Source organism: Triturus cristatus, chromosome 1_2, assembly GCF_964204655.1.
Source record: "Triturus cristatus chromosome 1_2, aTriCri1.1, whole genome shotgun sequence".
NCBI lineage: Eukaryota > Metazoa > Chordata > Amphibia > Caudata > Salamandridae > Triturus > Triturus cristatus.
Window position 1 is genome coordinate 462,939,582 of NC_140580.1, and position 20,010 is coordinate 462,959,591.

Sequence of the window (20,010 nt, forward strand, 5' to 3'; positions counted from 1 at the left end):
TGGATGATGTCATCAGTGATGTCATTTGAGATGTCATCAGTGATGTCATCAGTGATGTAACTGACCATGCCATGAATGATGTAATATGTGACGTCATCAGCAGTGCATTACGAGGGCGCGAGTTATAGTTAGCTCAACTAACCATAACGGCGGAATTTCTATGGTTTTGTATGAGTGAAATGTCTAACTAACTATAACATCCCTGAAACCTATGGTTTTTCAGTGAATATATATATCTATATATATATATCTATATATATATCTATATATATATATCTATAAATATATATATCTATCTATATATATATATATATTCACTGAAAAAACCATAGGTTTCACACACGTTATAGTTAGGAATTAGCATTTAAAAAACCTTGCAAATTCACTGAAAAAACCATAGGTTTCACACATGTTATAGTTAGTGGAAATTTTACTGATAAAAAACCAATGAAATTCCCCCGTTATAGTTAGTGCAGGCAACTATAACTCACGCGACCGCAATCCTCTGCTGATGCTAATACTGTATTTAGACACTTATTTGCCCATGTCTTCTTCCATACATTTTTAGCTATACATATATTACAAATATTTTTTTTTCATAAAGACACATATGTCATCAGCAGAAGATTGCGGTCGCGTGAGTTATAGTTGCCTGCACTAACTATAACGGGGGAATTTCATTGGTTTTTTATCAGTAAAATTTCCACTAACTATAACATGTGTGAAACCTATGGTTTTTTCAGTGAATTTGCAAGGTTTTTTAAATGCTAATTCCTAACTATAACGTGTGTGAAACCTATGGTTTTTTCAGTGAATTTGTACGGTTTTTTAAATGCTAAGTTACTTTACGCCATTCGTGGCGTGCGCGCCCACTTAACGCAGTTCGTTCCGTGCAAGCACGGTGCGCTTCGCGCACCGTGCGCGCACAGTGAGCACGCGGTGCGCTTCGCGCACCGCGCGCCCACTTTACGCAGTTAGTGCCGTGCACGCACGGTGGGCACGCGGTGCGATGACAAAGCAAGAAAGCACGTCAACAAATCTGTTTCTGCTTTCCTCCGTGACTATGGTATGGGTGCCATTTACCACAACAACTTGCGTTATGACATGCAAGACATTTATAGAGGAGATGGTGTGCACTTCAATGATGAAGGGAACAGAGTCTTCCTCTTGAACCTTAGACTCTGCATCGGTACTTACTTGTAGGTACCACTAAAAAATCATTTCATAAACACAACGGCTCTTTTTAGAGCCCCCTAATATCTAAACACTTAAATCTGATTTTCATTTTTTTTTTTTTTTTTTTTCTACCGTACGCTTACCGTAAGCTTACCGTACGCGTACCCCGTGATTTTTTTTAAAATCAATAAATGTTTTTTTTGTACTTTTCTGTCCTTCTTTGACCCCCTTACAAATGTTAGGGGGTCTGTAACTCTCCTCATTGCCCCCTTTCCTTGTTTTCACTCTTTTTTTTCAGAGTGAAATACACAAAATGGCGGCCGCCGCTTCCTGGTTTCGGCCGATTCGAATGTTTACTAAGATCTAAGAGCCAATCAGAATCGCGCTCGCGCACGCCACCGTACGCTTACCGTAAGCGTACGGTAAGCGTACCGTAAGCGGACTCAGATATATATATTGATTTAAAGGCTATTTTCTCAGAATCTACTGAACAGATTTACACCAAACCTACAAAAGGCACTTCCTTGACCTAGGGACTACCTCTGTGCCAAATTTTGAGTAATTCTGTTCAGCCGTTCGGGCTGTAGCTCGTTCTAAAGGTCCTATGGAAAAATGCATGGGAAAAACGCGTTTTGGGACCCCCCTTTTATCTCAGCCCCCGCTTGACAGATCCCCCCGAGACTTTCAGGGTAGGAGCGGAGCGTAGCGCCCCACCTATTTTGAGAAATTCGCGAGGATTCGTCGACCGGCGCCAAAGTTATTCAAAATAGAATGTTGAGGTTTTCCTATGGAAACGTGGTCCTAACTATAACTACCTACTGGCGACCGCCAGTAGGTAATATATATATATATATATATATATATATATATATATATATATATATATAGGTAATTGCTTAAACTCCTCGAACCTCCGCTACCAAACCACGACAGCAGCAGCAGCGGCGAACAAAGAAAAACGGACCCCGATTGCTGGCAGGAAGATTTTATTTGCTCCTTCGCTTAGTGACGCGTTTCGGGCACAGCCATGCCCTTGATCACACACTCGTAACCGGCTGCCAATACAATTTAAATAAGCCAGGTGAGTTTCACTTCCTGTGTCACATGATTATAGACATAGGCAACAGACTAATACAGAAGACAGATTAGCGTATAATCATTGGAACAATCATCACAACTTTTTTAAAAGCATCAATAGATTGCTAAATTGTTTGTGCAATATTGCTGTATAAATACAGGTAAAACCAACTAAATCAATTGGTTAAAATCGAACATGATGTTTAGAGCAAATACATATATAAATATATTTACAAATCAACACTGGTAATGGATAAAAAAGTGAACCACATTGTAAACACTGTTAATAAATAGGATAAAATATCACTAATAAAACAGTATCAAATTGGTGCCACATAATCCAGTTATAAGCCAGCGGAAATCTTGCATAGCAGCCTGAATGCTAATGTAGTTATGGCCTGATTGTTGTTGTTATATGTCTAAATACATGTCTGAACTAAATGTAAAAGTGCCGTGAACTATGTGCAAAATATAGCAATTTTTTATCCTTTCCTCAAATTCCTCTCTTTTGGAAAACGCATTGTCCATTGTGAGTGAAACACCTAAAAAAATCCCTACAACTTTGAAAAGCCAGGACATGTGCAAAAGAGGCAGAAGCAGCTAGAGTTCTATGATAAGTATCAGACACTGACAAAGAATATGTATATAAGCAACCCATTGTATACTCTAAAGAACAATTAGTTCACATCCAGTATCAGGAAGGTGTGGATGTCAGAGAAAAAAAAAATATATATATACATATATATACACAAATATAAAGGGAGATGACTAAAAGACATCAGTGTACAAAAAGGTGTAAAAAATGTACAAAATGTAGAAAGTGTAAAAAGTGTAAAAAATGTAAGAAATGTAAAAAACCTAAAAGATGTGAAAACAAGCCAGATCTTCAATTCAGTCAACATAGTAATATAGGATAAAAAAACACATATTTATCTATAAGAAATTGTGTAAATCTTCTGTTGTATTGAGGCCATGTGGGGCTTTACTATCCAATTCCAGAATAATGCGCGATTCTAATTGTCTTAGTTTCTTTTCTTTGTTACCACCCCTTCTTAGGGGGGGAATCGCATTGATTACAAAGTACGAGAGGCAGTTTAAATCATTATCATGTTCTCGTTTGAAATGTCGGGCTCCAGGGTATGATGAGTCATTGTTGACTATGGCCCGGATATGCTGCAATATTCTGACGTGCACCTGTAGCTTGGTACTTCCCACATAACGCAAGCCACAGGTGCACGCCAGAACATACACAGCATACTCAGTGCGGCAGTTGTAGTTCCCTTGGATGGTATACTTTTCTTCGGAAAATGGAGTGGTGTAATGAGTAGTATTAACACCAAACTTGCACGCACGACATGAAGAACACTTGAAAAAACCTTTCCTAGGTTTGAGCCACGTGCCAGTGATTCCTATCTCTGGGCAGCTCTTTACTAACTGACTCCTCATGGATTTGGCTCTTCTGAAAGTGATAGTAGGAGTGTTAGGGAGACATGGTCCAAGAACCCCATCTGTAAGTACAATAGGCCAAATTTTCTTGATAATAGATTTGATTTTCCTCTCCTGTTTGCTGTATGTTGTGATTAGCCTTGGGCATGAGTCAACTTCAGTTTCATCAGAAATTTTAACTGTCTTGTTAAACAATGTGTCTCTAGGTCTGTCTTGGGACTTAACTAGGGCTCGGTTCAGAATTTTGTCGCTGTGCCCTCTTTGTCTAAGTCTGTGTAACACATCATTAGTACATTTGTCAAATTGTTCTACGGTACTGCAGATGCGTTTGATCCGCAGTATTTCGCCAAATGGAATGCTCTCTATTAAGTGCTTGGGATGACTGTTGTGGGCATGTAAAGTGCTGTTGCCTGCTGTGGGCTTTCTAAATAAAGTTGTTTCAAGTTTGTCATTTTCAATCAGCACTCTAACATCTAAAAATTCAATTGTAGATGTACTGATTTGTGCGGTGAAGTGCAAATTCATACAGTTGTGATTAATAGTTGAAATAAAATTAATTGCACTCTCCTCATCTCCTCTCCAGATCTGAAACACATCATCAATAAAGCGCAGCCAATGCACTACATGATTATTGACAATTTCTCGATGTTGTTTTTTTAGGACCTCTTCCTCCCACCAGCCAACATGTAAACAAGCGTAGCTGGGGGAGAAACAGGATCCCATAGCCACGCCTCTTTGTTGTTTAAAAACGTCATTCCCAAACAGAAAAAAGTTGTTATTTAAACATCAGGTAATCAAATTCATTAGCATTCTGTTGTGAAGAAAAAATTCACCACCCCTGGATTCAAGGAAATAATTGACCGCATTTAGTCAATCCGTGTGATTGATGCTAGTACATAGCGATTCAATGTCTAAAGCAATCAAGAGAAAATTTGTTTCCCACGAAATGTCCTTGATCTTATTAAGGAAATCTCCAGTGTCTTTTATATAGCTAGGGAGTTTTCTCACAAAATCTTGTAGAAAAAAATCAATGTACTGGGAAATGTGTTCACTAACACTATTAATGGCCGAAATAATTGGTCTTCCTGGTACAGGTTGGGTTAATTTATGCACCTTTGGAATCAAGTACAATGTAGGTAATACAGGGAAGTCAATGTCTAAAAATTTATATTCAGATGCTGAAATCAGACCCTCCCTCTTATATTGTAACAGTTGTTTCCTATATATATATATATATATATATATATATATATATATATATATATATATATATATATATATATATATATATTACCTACTGGCGGTCGCCAGTAGGTAGTTATAGTTAGGACCCTCTTACCATAGGAAATCCGCAACATTCTATTTTGAATAACTTTGGCGCCGGTCAACGAATCCTTGCCAAATTTTCAAAATAGGTGGGGCGCTGCGCTCCGCTCCTACCCTGAAAGTCTCGGGGGGATTCGTCAAGCGGGGGCTGAGATAAAAGGGGGGTCCCAAAACGCATTTTTCCCATGCATTTTTCCATAGGACCTTTAGACACAGCTACAGCCCGAACGGCTGAACAGAGTTAAATGAAATTTGGCAGAGAGGTAGTCCTCAGGTCAAGGAAGTGCCTTTTGTAGGTTTGGTGTAAATCTGTTCAGTAGATTCTGAGAAAATAGCCTTTAAATCAATATATATATCTGAGCCAGCTTACGGTGCGCTTACGGTGCGCTTACAGTACGCGTAGGGTGACGTGCGCGAGCGCGATTCTGATTGGCTGATAGATCTTAGTAAACATTCGAATCGGTGGAAACCAGGAAGCGGTGACCGCCATTTTGTGTGTTTTAGTCACAAAAAAAAAGGGAGATAACTTGAAAAGGGGGCAAGGAAGAGAGTTACAGACCCCCTAACATTTGAAAGGGGGACAAAGAAGGACAGAAAAGTACAAAAAAAACATTTATTAATTTTTAAAAAAATCGCTGGGTACGCGTACGGTAAGCTAACCGTACGCGTACGGTAGAAAAAAAAATAAAAAATGAAATGAAATGCAGATTTAAGTGTTTAGATATTAGGGGGCTCTAAAAAGAGCCGTTGTGTTTATGAAGTGATTTTTTAGTGGTACCTACAAGTAAGTACCGATGCAGAGTCTAAGGTTCAAGAGGAAGACTCTGTTCCCTTCATCATTGAAGTGCACACCATCTCCTCTATAAATGTCTTGCATGTCGTAACGCAAGTTGTTGTGGTAAATGGAACCCATACCATAGTCTCGGAGGAAAGCAGAAACAGATTTGTTGACGTGCTTTCTTGCTTTGTCAATCTGTGGACAGAAATGATTGGACCAGTTCCATTTTTGCCTTTGGCATATGTTAGAAAACACAAAGGCAGTTTTAGGGAAAAGTGAAAACAGTTGTGCAAAGGTCTCCTTCATAAGCATTTCCAGACCTACCCCAGTCAAAGTGCCTAGGTCATTGCCACCACAGTGCACTATTATGAGGTCAGGGTGTTGGATTTGCATGAAGGATTTCACCAATGGCATCAATTGGTGCCACTTTAACCCTCTCTGACCAATCCATTTAATGTCTACATTTGGCAAAGCAAGGTCTCTCGCCATACCTGTTTTCTCTGCATACTTTTCACTCCAGAAGACATAGCTGTGCCCTACAATCCACACTGTGAACATCTTCAAAGGAGAACTGGATGCACTCAGGAGGTGTAATTCAGTAGAATGGTAAAAAGAAATGAAAGACAGTTTGGAAATGGAGGCATACATATATATATATTTTTTTTAAATGATTGGCTGTTTCATACCATTCTACAATAAAAACTAGGCTGTATCTGTAAATTTATAGAAGCATGTTTTGTATTGGTACAGAAAAATGTGTTACCAAAGAACAGTACTATGGATTTGCTGTTAGGTTTGAAAAGTCAAGCACTCCTGCTCTTTGGAAATGAAACATTGTTTGCTGAACTTCTGACCTAACTCTGCACAGCAGTGTTTCAAGAGCTGTTGCTATGGTAGCAGGCAGAAGTCAAGTTGGGGGAAGGGTACTAGGCAGAAGTTAAGTTGGGGGAAGGGTACTTTTGGAAAAGGGTTGGTTTTCAACCAATAGAAATGTGTGATTACATTTGAAAAAAAGGGGGAAGCACTGAGATTTGAAACTTACATGTATATGTGTGGAAAAAGAGAGGGAAAATTTGCCATTATCTGGTTCTGCTGAGAGGAGAGAGGTGTACAGAACAGAGATCCTGGCTCTGATAATCTGCTGTTTGAGTGCCACATTTCTTTCACAACTAACTAATTTTAAAGGTGAGTTTAGAGTTTGAGAGGGGATGTATATGGTAAATTAAGAAATGAATAATAGAATTGGAATTCCTTTTGTTGAAGTTGTGTTTATCATTTTCTGTTTTGGGAGAAATTTAAATGTGAGGAACATGTAAAATAATATGGACTATGTTTTCACCATAAAATAAGGTGTACTGGTATAAATAAGGAATACTTTAAGGGTTTGAGGTTGCACTCAGTAATGCAAATACATTCAGTATCAGTAAGGCTGGTTGCCCTTGCTGGAGTGTAGTCAGTCACCCAGGTTACACATGTTGATGGTCTCAGAAATCTGTTTGGTATTGCTCTGGTGATTTTACATTTGCATTAGATGGAAAGGGGGAGCTATTTTTTTATGCAGAAGCAGACTCTTAGCACACACCCAGCTGCATATCATGTGGAATCATGCATAGTATTCACAACCGAGTGGGGTTTGAGGTTTCAGTCAGTAATGCAAATACATTCAGCATCACTAAGGCTGGTTGCCCTTGCTGGAGTGTAGTCAGTCACCCAGGTTACACATTTTGCTGGTCTGAAAATGTTGTTTGGACATGTGCTTTTTTAATAATCTGAAAAGTGGATTCATAATGTGTCAGACTGTAAAAGTACTTATCACTTGCCAAAAAAAAGAGTAGTAAGTGTGCTTTCAAATTGGCAAAGAAATTTTGTTTTGTGACTAATATGAAAACATGACTCTGTGTGCAAATAGGAATTACAGGCAGAGATTTATTGCGTATTGCTCTGGTGATTTTACATTTGCATTAGATGTAAAGGGGGAGCTATTTTTTGTGCAGAAGCAGACTCTTAGCACACAGCCAGCTGCTTATCCTGTGGAATCATGCACAGTATTCACAACCGAGTGGGGTTTGAGGTTTCAGTCAGTAATGCAAATACATTCAGCATCACTAAGGCTGGTTGCCCTTGCTGGAGTGTAGTCAGTCACCCAGGTTACACATTTTGCTGGTCTGAAAATGTTGTTTGGACATGTGCTTTTTTAATAATCTGAAAAGTGGATTCATAATGTGTCAGACTGTAAAAGTACTTATCACTTGCCAAAAAAAAGAGTAGTAAGTGTGCTTTCAAATTGGCAAAGAAATTTCGTTTTGTGACTAATATGAAAACATGACTCTGTGTGCAAATAGGAATTACAGGCAGAGATTTATTGCGTATTGCTCAGGTGATTTTACATTTGCATTAGATGTAAAGGGGGAGCTATTTTTTTGTGCAGAAGCAGACTCTTAGCACACAGCCAGCTGCTTATCCTGTGGAATCATGCACAGTATTCACAACCGAGTGGGGTTTGAGGTTGCAGTCAGTAATGCAAATACATTCAGCATCACTAAGGCTGGTTGCCCTTGCTGGAGTGTACTCAGTCACCCAGGTTACACATGTTGCTGGTCTGAAAATGTTGTTTGGACATGTGCTTTTTTAAGAATCTGAAACGTGGATTTAAAATGTGTCAGACTGTAAAAGTATTTATCACTTGCCAAAAAAAAGAGTAGTAAGTGTGGTTTCAAATTGGCAAAGAAATTACGTTTTCAGACTAATATGAAAACATGACTCTGTGTGCAAATAGGAATTACAGGCAGAGATTTATTGCGTATTGCTCTGGTGATTTTACATTTGCATTAGATGTAAAGGGGGAGCATTTTTTTTATGCAGAAGCAGACTCTTAGCACACACCCAGCTGCTTATCCTGTGGAATCATGCACAGTATTCACAACCGAGTGGGGTTTGAGGTTGCACTTAGTAATGCAAATACATTCAGCATCACTAAGGCTGGTTGCCCTTGCTGGAGTGTAGTCAGTCACCCAGGTTACACATGTTGCTGGTCTGAAAAAGCAGTTTGGACATGTGCTTTTTTAAGAATCTGAAAAGTGGTTTTAAAATGTGTCAGACTGTAAAAGTATTTATCACTTGCCAAGAAAAAGATTAGTAAGTGTGCTTTCAAATTGGCAAAGAAATTTCGTTTTCTGACTAATATGAAAACATGACTGTGTGTGCAAAGAGGAATTATAGACAGAGATTTATTGCGTATTACTCTGGTAATTTTACATTTGCATTAGTAGGAAAGGGGGAGCTATTTTTTTTGTGCAGAAGCAGACTCTTAGCACACAGCCAGTTGCTTATCCTGTAGAATCATGCACAGTATTCACAACCGAGTGGGGTTTGAGGTTGCACTTAGTAATGCAAATACATTCAGCATCACTAATGCTGCTTGCCCTTGCTGGAGTGTAGTCAGTCACCCAGGCTACACATGTTGTTGGTCTCAGAAAGCTGTTTGGTATTGCTCTGGTGATTTTACATTTGCATTAGATGGAAAGGGGGAGGTATTTTTTTCTGCAGAAGCAGACTCTTAGCACACAGCCAGCTGCATATCATGTGGAATCATGCATAGTGTTCACAACCGAGTGGGGTTTGAGGTTGCAGTCAGTAATGCAAATACATTCAGCTTCACTAAGGCTGGTTGCCCTTGCTGGAGTGTACTCAGTCACCCAGGTTACACATGTTGCTGGTCTGAAAATGTTGTTTGGACATGTGCTTTTTTAAAAATCTAAAAAGTGGATTCATAATGTGTCAGACTGTAAAAGTACTTATCATTTGCCAAAATAAAGAGTAGTAAGTGTGCTTTCAAATTGGCAAAGAAATTTTGTTTTCAGACTAATATGAAAACATGACTGTGTGCAAAGAGGAATTACAGGCAGAGATTTATTGCGTATTAATCTGGTAATTTTACAGTTGCATTAGATGTAAAGGGGGAGCTATTTTTTTGTGCAGAAGAAGACTCTTAGCACACAGCCAGCTGCTTATCCTGTGGAATCATGCACAGTATTTACAACCGAGTGGGGTTTGAGATTGCAGTCAGTAATGCAAATACATTCAGCATCACTAAGGCTGGTTGCCCTTGCTGGAGTGTAGTCAGTCACCCAGGTTACACATGTTGCTGGTCTGAAAAAGCAGTTTGGACATGTGCTTTTTTAAGTATCAGAAAAGTGGATTTAAAATGTGTCAGACTGTAAAAGTATTTATCACTTGCCAAAAAAAAGAGTAGTAAGTGTGGTTTCAAATTGGCAAAGAAATTTCGTTTTCAGACTAATATGAAAACATGACTCCGTGTGCAAAGAGGAATTACAGGCAGAGATTTATTGCGTTATGCTCTGGTAATTTTACAGTTGCATTAGTAGGAAAGGGGGAGCTATTTTTTATGCAGAAGCAGATTTTTAGCACACACCCAGCTGCTTATCCTGTGGAATTATGCACAGTATTCACAACTGAGTGGGGTTTGAGGTTTCACTTAATAATGCAAATAAAAACATGTAAAATAATATGGACTATGTTTTCACCATAAATTAAGGTGTAGTGGTATAAATGAGGAATACTTTTAGGGTTTGAGGTTGCAGTCAGTAATGCAAATACATTGAGCATCAGTAAGGCTGGTTGCCCTTGCTGGAGTGTAGTCAGTCACCCAGGTTACACATGTTGATGGTCTCAGAAATCTGTTTGGTATTGCTCTGGTGATTTTACATTTGCATTAGATGGAAAGGGGGAGCTATTTTTTTATGCAGAAGCAGACTCTTAGCACACACCCAGCTGCATATCATGTGGAATCATGCATAGTATTCACAACCGAGTGGGGTTTGAGGTTTCAGTCAGTAATGCAAATACATTCAGCATCACTAAGGCTGGTTGCCCTTGCTGGAGTGTAGTCAGTCACCCAGGTTACACATTTTGCTGGTCTGAAAATGTTGTTTGGACATGTGCTTTTTTAATAATCTGAAAAGTGGATTCATAATGTGTCAGACTGTAAAAGTACTTATCACTTGCCAAAAAAAGAGTAGTAAGTGTGCTTTCAAATTGGCAAAGAAATTTTGTTTTGTGACTAATATGAAAACATGACTCTGTGTGCAAATAGGAATTACAGGCAGAGATTTATTGCGTATTGCTCTGGTGATTTTACATTTGCATTAGATGTAAAGGGGGAGCTATTTTTTGTGCAGAAGCAGACTCTTAGCACACAGCCAGCTGCTTATCCTGTGGAATCATGCACAGTATTCACAACCGAGTGGGGTTTGAGGTTTCAGTCAGTAATGCAAATACATTCAGCATCACTAAGGCTGGTTGCCCTTGCTGGAGTGTAGTCAGTCACCCAGGTTACACATTTTGCTGGTCTGAAAATGTTGTTTGGACATGTGCTTTTTTAATAATCTGAAAAGTGGATTCATAATGTGTCAGACTGTAAAAGTACTTATCACTTGCCAAAAAAAAGAGTAGTAAGTGTGCTTTCAAATTGGCAAAGAAATTTCGTTTTGTGACTAATATGAAAACATGACTCTGTGTGCAAATAGGAATTACAGGCAGAGATTTATTGCGTATTGCTCAGGTGATTTTACATTTGCATTAGATGTAAAGGGGGAGCTATTTTTTTGTGCAGAAGCAGACTCTTAGCACACAGCCAGCTGCTTATCCTGTGGAATCATGCACAGTATTCACAACCGAGTGGGGTTTGAGGTTGCAGTCAGTAATGCAAATACATTCAGCATCACTAAGGCTGGTTGCCCTTGCTGGAGTGTACTCAGTCACCCAGGTTACACATGTTGCTGGTCTGAAAATGTTGTTTGGACATGTGCTTTTTTAAGAATCTGAAACGTGGATTTAAAATGTGTCAGACTGTAAAAGTATTTATCACTTGCCAAAAAAAAGAGTAGTAAGTGTGGTTTCAAATTGGCAAAGAAATTACGTTTTCAGACTAATATGAAAACATGACTCTGTGTGCAAATAGGAATTACAGGCAGAGATTTATTGCGTATTGCTCTGGTGATTTTACATTTGCATTAGATGTAAAGGGGGAGCATTTTTTTTATGCAGAAGCAGACTCTTAGCACACACCCAGCTGCTTATCCTGTGGAATCATGCACAGTATTCACAACCGAGTGGGGTTTGAGGTTGCACTTAGTAATGCAAATACATTCAGCATCACTAAGGCTGGTTGCCCTTGCTGGAGTGTAGTCAGTCACCCAGGTTACACATGTTGCTGGTCTGAAAAAGCAGTTTGGACATGTGCTTTTTTAAGAATCTGAAAAGTGGTTTTAAAATGTGTCAGACTGTAAAAGTATTTATCACTTGCCAAGAAAAAGATTAGTAAGTGTGCTTTCAAATTGGCAAAGAAATTTCGTTTTCTGACTAATATGAAAACATGACTGTGTGTGCAAAGAGGAATTATAGACAGAGATTTATTGCGTATTACTCTGGTAATTTTACATTTGCATTAGTAGGAAAGGGGGAGCTATTTTTTTTGTGCAGAAGCAGACTCTTAGCACACAGCCAGTTGCTTATCCTGTAGAATCATGCACAGTATTCACAACCGAGTGGGGTTTGAGGTTGCACTTAGTAATGCAAATACATTCAGCATCACTAATGCTGCTTGCCCTTGCTGGAGTGTAGTCAGTCACCCAGGCTACACATGTTGTTGGTCTCAGAAAGCTGTTTGGTATTGCTCTGGTGATTTTACATTTGCATTAGATGGAAAGGGGGAGGTATTTTTTTCTGCAGAAGCAGACTCTTAGCACACAGCCAGCTGCATATCATGTGGAATCATGCATAGTGTTCACAACCGAGTGGGGTTTGAGGTTGCAGTCAGTAATGCAAATACATTCAGCTTCACTAAGGCTGGTTGCCCTTGCTGGAGTGTACTCAGTCACCCAGGTTACACATGTTGCTGGTCTGAAAATGTTGTTTGGACATGTGCTTTTTTAAAAATCTAAAAAGTGGATTCATAATGTGTCAGACTGTAAAAGTACTTATCATTTGCCAAAATAAAGAGTAGTAAGTGTGCTTTCAAATTGGCAAAGAAATTTTGTTTTCAGACTAATATGAAAACATGACTGTGTGCAAAGAGGAATTACAGGCAGAGATTTATTGCGTATTAATCTGGTAATTTTACAGTTGCATTAGATGTAAAGGGGGAGCTATTTTTTTGTGCAGAAGAAGACTCTTAGCACACAGCCAGCTGCTTATCCTGTGGAATCATGCACAGTATTTACAACCGAGTGGGGTTTGAGATTGCAGTCAGTAATGCAAATACATTCAGCATCACTAAGGCTGGTTGCCCTTGCTGGAGTGTAGTCAGTCACCCAGGTTACACATGTTGCTGGTCTGAAAAAGCAGTTTGGACATGTGCTTTTTTAAGAATCAGAAAAGTGGATTTAAAATGTGTCAGACTGTAAAAGTATTTATCACTTGCCAAAAAAAAGAGTAGTAAGTGTGGTTTCAAATTGGCAAAGAAATTTCGTTTTCAGACTAATATGAAAACATGACTCCGTGTGCAAAGAGGAATTACAGGCAGAGATTTATTGCGTTATGCTCTGGTAATTTTACAGTTGCATTAGTAGGAAAGGGGGAGCTATTTTTTATGCAGAAGCAGATTTTTAGCACACACCCAGCTGCTTATCCTGTGGAATTATGCACAGTATTCACAACTGAGTGGGGTTTGAGGTTTCACTTAATAATGCAAATAAAAACATGTAAAATAATATGGACTATGTTTTCACCATAAATTAAGGTGTAGTGGTATAAATGAGGAATACTTTTAGGGTTTGAGGTTGCAGTCAGTAATGCAAATACATTGAGCATCAGTAAGGCTGGTTGCCCTTGCTGGAGTGTAGTCAGTCACCCAGGTTACACATGTTGATGGTCTCAGAAATCTGTTTGGTATTGCTCTGGTGATTTTACATTTGCATTAGATGGAAAGGGGGAGCTATTTTTTTATGCAGAAGCAGACTCTTAGCACACACCCAGCTGCATATCATGTGGAATCATGCATAGTATTCACAACCGAGTGGGGTTTGAGGTTTCAGTCAGTAATGCAAATACATTCAGCATCACTAAGGCTGGTTGCCCTTGCTGGAGTGTAGTCAGTCACCCAGGTTACACATTTTGCTGGTCTGAAAATGTATTTTGGACATGTGCTTTTTTAATAATCTGAAAAGTGGATTCATAATGTGTCAGACTGTAAAAGTACTTATCACTTGCCAAAAAAAAGAGTAGTAAGTGTGCTTTCAAATTGGCAAAGAAATTTCGTTTTGTGACTAATATGAAAACATGACTCTGTGTGCAAATAGGAATTACAGGCAGAGATTTATTGCGTATTGCTCTGGTGATTTTACATTTGCATTAGATGTAAAGGGGGAGCTATTTTTTTGTGCAGAAGCAGACTCTTAGCACACAGCCAGCTGCTTATCCTGTGGAATCATGCACAGTATTCACAACCGAGTGGGGTTTGAGGTTTCAGTCAGTAATGCAAATACATTCAGCATCACTAAGGCTGGTTGCCCTTGCTGGAGTGTAGTCAGTCACCCAGGTTACACATTTTGCTGGTCTGAAAATGTTGTTTGGACATGTGCTTTTTTAATAATCTGAAAAGTGGATTCATAATGTGTCAGACTGTAAAAGTACTTATCACTTGCCAAAAAAAAGAGTAGTAAGTGTGCTTTCAAATTGGCAAAGAAATTTCGTTTTGTGACTAATATGAAAACATGACTCTGTGTGCAAATAGGAATTACAGGCAGAGATTTATTGCGTATTGCTCAGGTGATTTTACATTTGCATTAGATGTAAAGGGGGAGCTATTTTTTTGTGCAGAAGCAGACTCTTAGCACACAGCCAGCTGCTTATCCTGTGGAATCATGCACAGTATTCACAACCGAGTGGGGTTTGAGGTTGCAGTCAGTAATGCAAATACATTCAGCATCACTAAGGCTGGTTGCCCTTGCTGGAGTGTACTCAGTCACCCAGGTTACACATGTTGCTGGTCTGAAAATGTTGTTTGGACATGTGCTTTTTTAAGAATCTGAAACGTGGATTTAAAATGTGTCAGACTGTAAAAGTATTTATCACTTGCCAAAAAAAAGAGTAGTAAGTGTGGTTTCAAATTGGCAAAGAAATTACGTTTTCAGACTAATATGAAAACATGACTCTGTGTGCAAATAGGAATTACAGGCAGAGATTTATTGCGTATTGCTCTGGTGATTTTACATTTGCATTAGATGTAAAGGGGGAGCATTTTTTTTATGCAGAAGCAGACTCTTAGCACACACCCAGCTGCTTATCCTGTGGAATCATGCACAGTATTCACAACCGAGTGGGGTTTGAGGTTGCACTTAGTAATGCAAATACATTCAGCATCACTAAGGCTGGTTGCCCTTGCTGGAGTGTAGTCAGTCACCCAGGTTACACATGTTGCTGGTCTGAAAAAGCAGTTTGGACATGTGCTTTTTTAAGAATCTGAAAAGTGGTTTTAAAATGTGTCAGACTGTAAAAGTATTTATCACTTGCCAAGAAAAAGATTAGTAAGTGTGCTTTCAAATTGGCAAAGAAATTTCGTTTTCTGACTAATATGAAAACATGACTGTGTGTGCAAAGAGGAATTATAGACAGAGATTTATTGCGTATTACTCTGGTAATTTTACATTTGCATTAGTAGGAAAGGGGGAGCTATTTTTTTTGTGCAGAAGCAGACTCTTAGCACACAGCCAGTTGCTTATCCTGTAGAATCATGCACAGTATTCACAACCGAGTGGGGTTTGAGGTTGCACTTAGTAATGCAAATACATTCAGCATCACTAATGCTGCTTGCCCTTGCTGGAGTGTAGTCAGTCACCCAGGCTACACATGTTGTTGGTCTCAGAAAGCTGTTTGGTATTGCTCTGGTGATTTTACATTTGCATTAGATGGAAAGGGGGAGGTATTTTTTTCTGCAGAAGCAGACTCTTAGCACACAGCCAGCTGCATATCATGTGGAATCATGCATAGTGTTCACAACCGAGTGGGGTTTGAGGTTGCAGTCAGTAATGCAAATACATTCAGCTTCACTAAGGCTGGTTGCCCTTGCTGGAGTGTACTCAGTCACCCAGGTTACACATGTTGCTGGTCTGAAAATGTTGTTTGGACATGTGCTTTTTTAAAAATCTAAAAAGTGGATTCATAATGTGTCAGACTGTAAAAGTACTTATCATTTGCCAAAATAAAGAGTAGTAAGTGTGCTTTCAAATTGGCAAAGAAATTTTGTTTTCAGACTAATATGAAAACATGACTGTGTGCAAAGAGGAATTACAGGCAGAGATTTATTGCGTATTAATCTGGTAATTTTACAGTTGCATTAGATGTAAAGGGGGAGCTATTTTTTTGTGCAGAAGAAGACTCTTAGCACACAGCCAGCTGCTTATCCTGTGGAATCATGCACAGTATTTACAACCGAGTGGGGTTTGAGATTGCAGTCAGTAATGCAAATACATTCAGCATCACTAAGGCTGGTTGCCCTTGCTGGAGTGTAGTCAGTCACCCAGGTTACACATGTTGCTGGTCTGAAAAAGCAGTTTGGACATGTGCTTTTTTAAGAATCAGAAAAGTGGATTTAAAATGTGTCAGACTGTAAAAGTATTTATCACTTGCCAAAAAAAAGAGTAGTAAGTGTGGTTTCAAATTGGCAAAGAAATTTCGTTTTCAGACTAATATGAAAACATGACTCCGTGTGCAAAGAGGAATTACAGGCAGAGATTTATTGCGTTATGCTCTGGTAATTTTACAGTTGCATTAGTAGGAAAGGGGGAGCTATTTTTTATGCAGAAGCAGATTTTTAGCACACACCCAGCTGCTTATCCTGTGGAATTATGCACAGTATTCACAACTGAGTGGGGTTTGAGGTTTCACTTAATAATGCAAATAAAAACATGTAAAATAATATGGACTATGTTTTCACCATAAATTAAGGTGTAGTGGTATAAATGAGGAATACTTTTAGGGTTTGAGGTTGCAGTCAGTAATGCAAATACATTGAGCATCAGTAAGGCTGGTTGCCCTTGCTGGAGTGTAGTCAGTCACCCAGGTTACACATGTTGATGGTCTCAGAAATCTGTTTGGTATTGCTCTGGTGATTTTACATTTGCATTAGATGGAAAGGGGGAGCTATTTTTTTATGCAGAAGCAGACTCTTAGCACACACCCAGCTGCATATCATGTGGAATCATGCATAGTATTCACAACCGAGTGGGGTTTGAGGTTTCAGTCAGTAATGCAAATACATTCAGCATCACTAAGGCTGGTTGCCCTTGCTGGAGTGTAGTCAGTCACCCAGGTTACACATTTTGCTGGTCTGAAAATGTATTTTGGACATGTGCTTTTTTAATAATCTGAAAAGTGGATTCATAATGTGTCAGACTGTAAAAGTACTTATCACTTGCCAAAAAAAAGAGTAGTAAGTGTGCTTTCAAATTGGCAAAGAAATTTCGTTTTGTGACTAATATGAAAACATGACTCTGTGTGCAAATAGGAATTACAGGCAGAGATTTATTGCGTATTGCTCTGGTGATTTTACATTTGCATTAGATGTAAAGGGGGAGCTATTTTTTTGTGCAGAAGCAGACTCTTAGCACACAGCCAGCTGCTTATCCTGTGGAATCATGCACAGTATTCACAACCGAGTGGGGTTTGAGGTTTCAGTCAGTAATGCAAATACATTCAGCATCACTAAGGCTGGTTGCCCTTGCTGGAGTGTAGTCAGTCACCCAGGTTACACATTTTGCTGGTCTGAAAATGTTGTTTGGACATGTGCTTTTTTAATAATCTGAAAAGTGGATTCATAATGTGTCAGACTGTAAAAGTACTTATCACTTGCCAAAAAAAAGAGTAGTAAGTGTGCTTTCAAATTGGCAAAGAAATTTCGTTTTGTGACTAATATGAAAACATGACTCTGTGTGCAAATAGGAATTACAGGCAGAGATTTATTGCGTATTGCTCAGGTGATTTTACATTTGCATTAGATGTAAAGGGGGAGCTATTTTTTTGTGCAGAAGCAGACTCTTAGCACACAGCCAGCTGCTTATCCTGTGGAATCATGCACAGTATTCACAACCGAGTGGGGTTTGAGGTTGGAGTCAGTAATGCAAATACATTCAGCATCACTAAGGCTGGTTGCCCTTGCTGGAGTGTACTCAGTCACCCAGGTTACACATGTTGCTGGTCTGAAAATGTTGTTTGGACATGTGCTTTTTTAAGAATCTGAAAAGTGGATTTAAAATGTGTCAGACTGTAAAAGTATTTATCACTTGCCAAAAAAAAGAGTAGTAAGTGTGGTTTCAAATTGGCAAAGAAATTACGTTTTCAGACTAATATGAAAACATGACTCTGTGTGCAAATAGGAATTACAGGCAGAGATTTATTGCGTATTGCTCTGGTGATTTTACATTTGCATTAGATGTAAAGGGGGAGCATTTTTTTTATGCAGAAGCAGACTCTTAGCACACACCCAGCTGCTTATCCTGTGGAATCATGCACAGTATTCACAACCGAGTGGGGTTTGCGGTTGCACTTAGTAATGCAAATACATTCAGCATCACTAAGGCTGGTTGCCCTTGCTGGAGTGTAGTCAGTCACCCAGGTTACACATGTTGCTGGTCTGAAAAAGCAGTTTGGACATGTGCTTTTTTAAGAATCTGAAAAGTGGTTTTAAAATGTGTCAGACTGTAAAAGTATTTATCACTTGCCAAGAAAAAGAGTAGTAAGTGTGCTTTCAAATTGGCAAAGAAATTTCGTTTTCTGACTAATATGAAAACATGACTGTGTGTGCAAAGAGGAATTATAGACAGAGATTTATTGCGTATTACTCTGGTAATTTTACATTTGCATTAGTAGGAAAGGGGGAGCTATTTTTTTTGTGCAGAAGCAGACTCTTAGCACACAGCCAGTTGCTTATCCTGTAGAATCATGCACAGTATTCACAACCGAGTGGGGTTTGAGGTTGCACTTAGTAATGCAAATACATTCAGCATCACTAATGCTGCTTGCCCTTGCTGGAGTGTAGTCAGTCACCCAGGCTACACATGTTGTTGGTCTCAGAAAGCTGTTTGGTATTGCTCTGGTGATTTTACATTTGCATTAGATGGAAAGGGGGAGGTATTTTTTTCTGCAGAAGCAGACTCTTAGCACACAGCCAGCTGCATATCATGTGGAATCATGCATAGTATTCACAACCGAGTGGGGTTTGAGGTTGCAGTCAGTAATGCAAATACATTCAGCTTCACTAAGGCTGGTTGCCCTTGCTGGAGTGTACTCAGTCACCCAGGTTACACATGTTGCTGGTCTGAAAATGTTGTTTGGACATGTGCTTTTTTAAAAATCTAAAAAGTGGATTCATAATGTGTCAGACTGTAAAAGTACTTATCATTTGCCAAAATAAAGAGTAGTAAGTGTGCTTTCAAATTGGCAAACAAATTTTGTTTTCAGACTAATATGAAAACATGACTCTGTGTGCAAAGAGGAATTATAGGCAGAGATTTATTGCGTATTAATCTGGTAATTTTACAGTTGCATTAGATGTAAAGGGGGAGCTATTTTTTTGTGCAGAAGAAGACTCTTAGCACACAGCCAGCTGCTTATCCTGTGGAATCATGCACAGTATTTACAACCGAGTGGGGTTTGAGATTGCAGTCAGTAATGCAAATACATTCAGCATCACTAAGGCTGGTTGCCCTTGCTGGAGTGTAGTCAGTCACCCAGGTTACACATGTTGCTGGTCTGAAAAAGCAGTTTGGACATGTGCTTTTTTAAGAATCAGAAAAGTGGATTTAAAATGTGTCAGACTGTAAAAGTATTTATCACTTGCCAAAAAAAAGAGTAGTAAGTGTGGTTTCAAATTGGCAAAGAAATTTCGTTTTCAGACTAATATGAAAACATGACTCTGTGTGCAAAGAGGAATTACAGGCAGAGATTTATTGCGTTATGCTCTGGTAATTTTACAGTTGCATTAGTAGGAAAGGGGGAGCTATTTTTTATGCAGAAGCAGATTTTTAGCACACACCCAGCTGCTTATCCTGTGGAATTATGCACAGTATTCACAACTGAGTGGGGTTTGAGGTTTCACTTAATAATGCAAATAAAAACATGTAAAATAATATGGACTATGTTTTCACCATAAATTAAGGTGTAGTGGTATAAATGAGGAATACTTTTAGGGT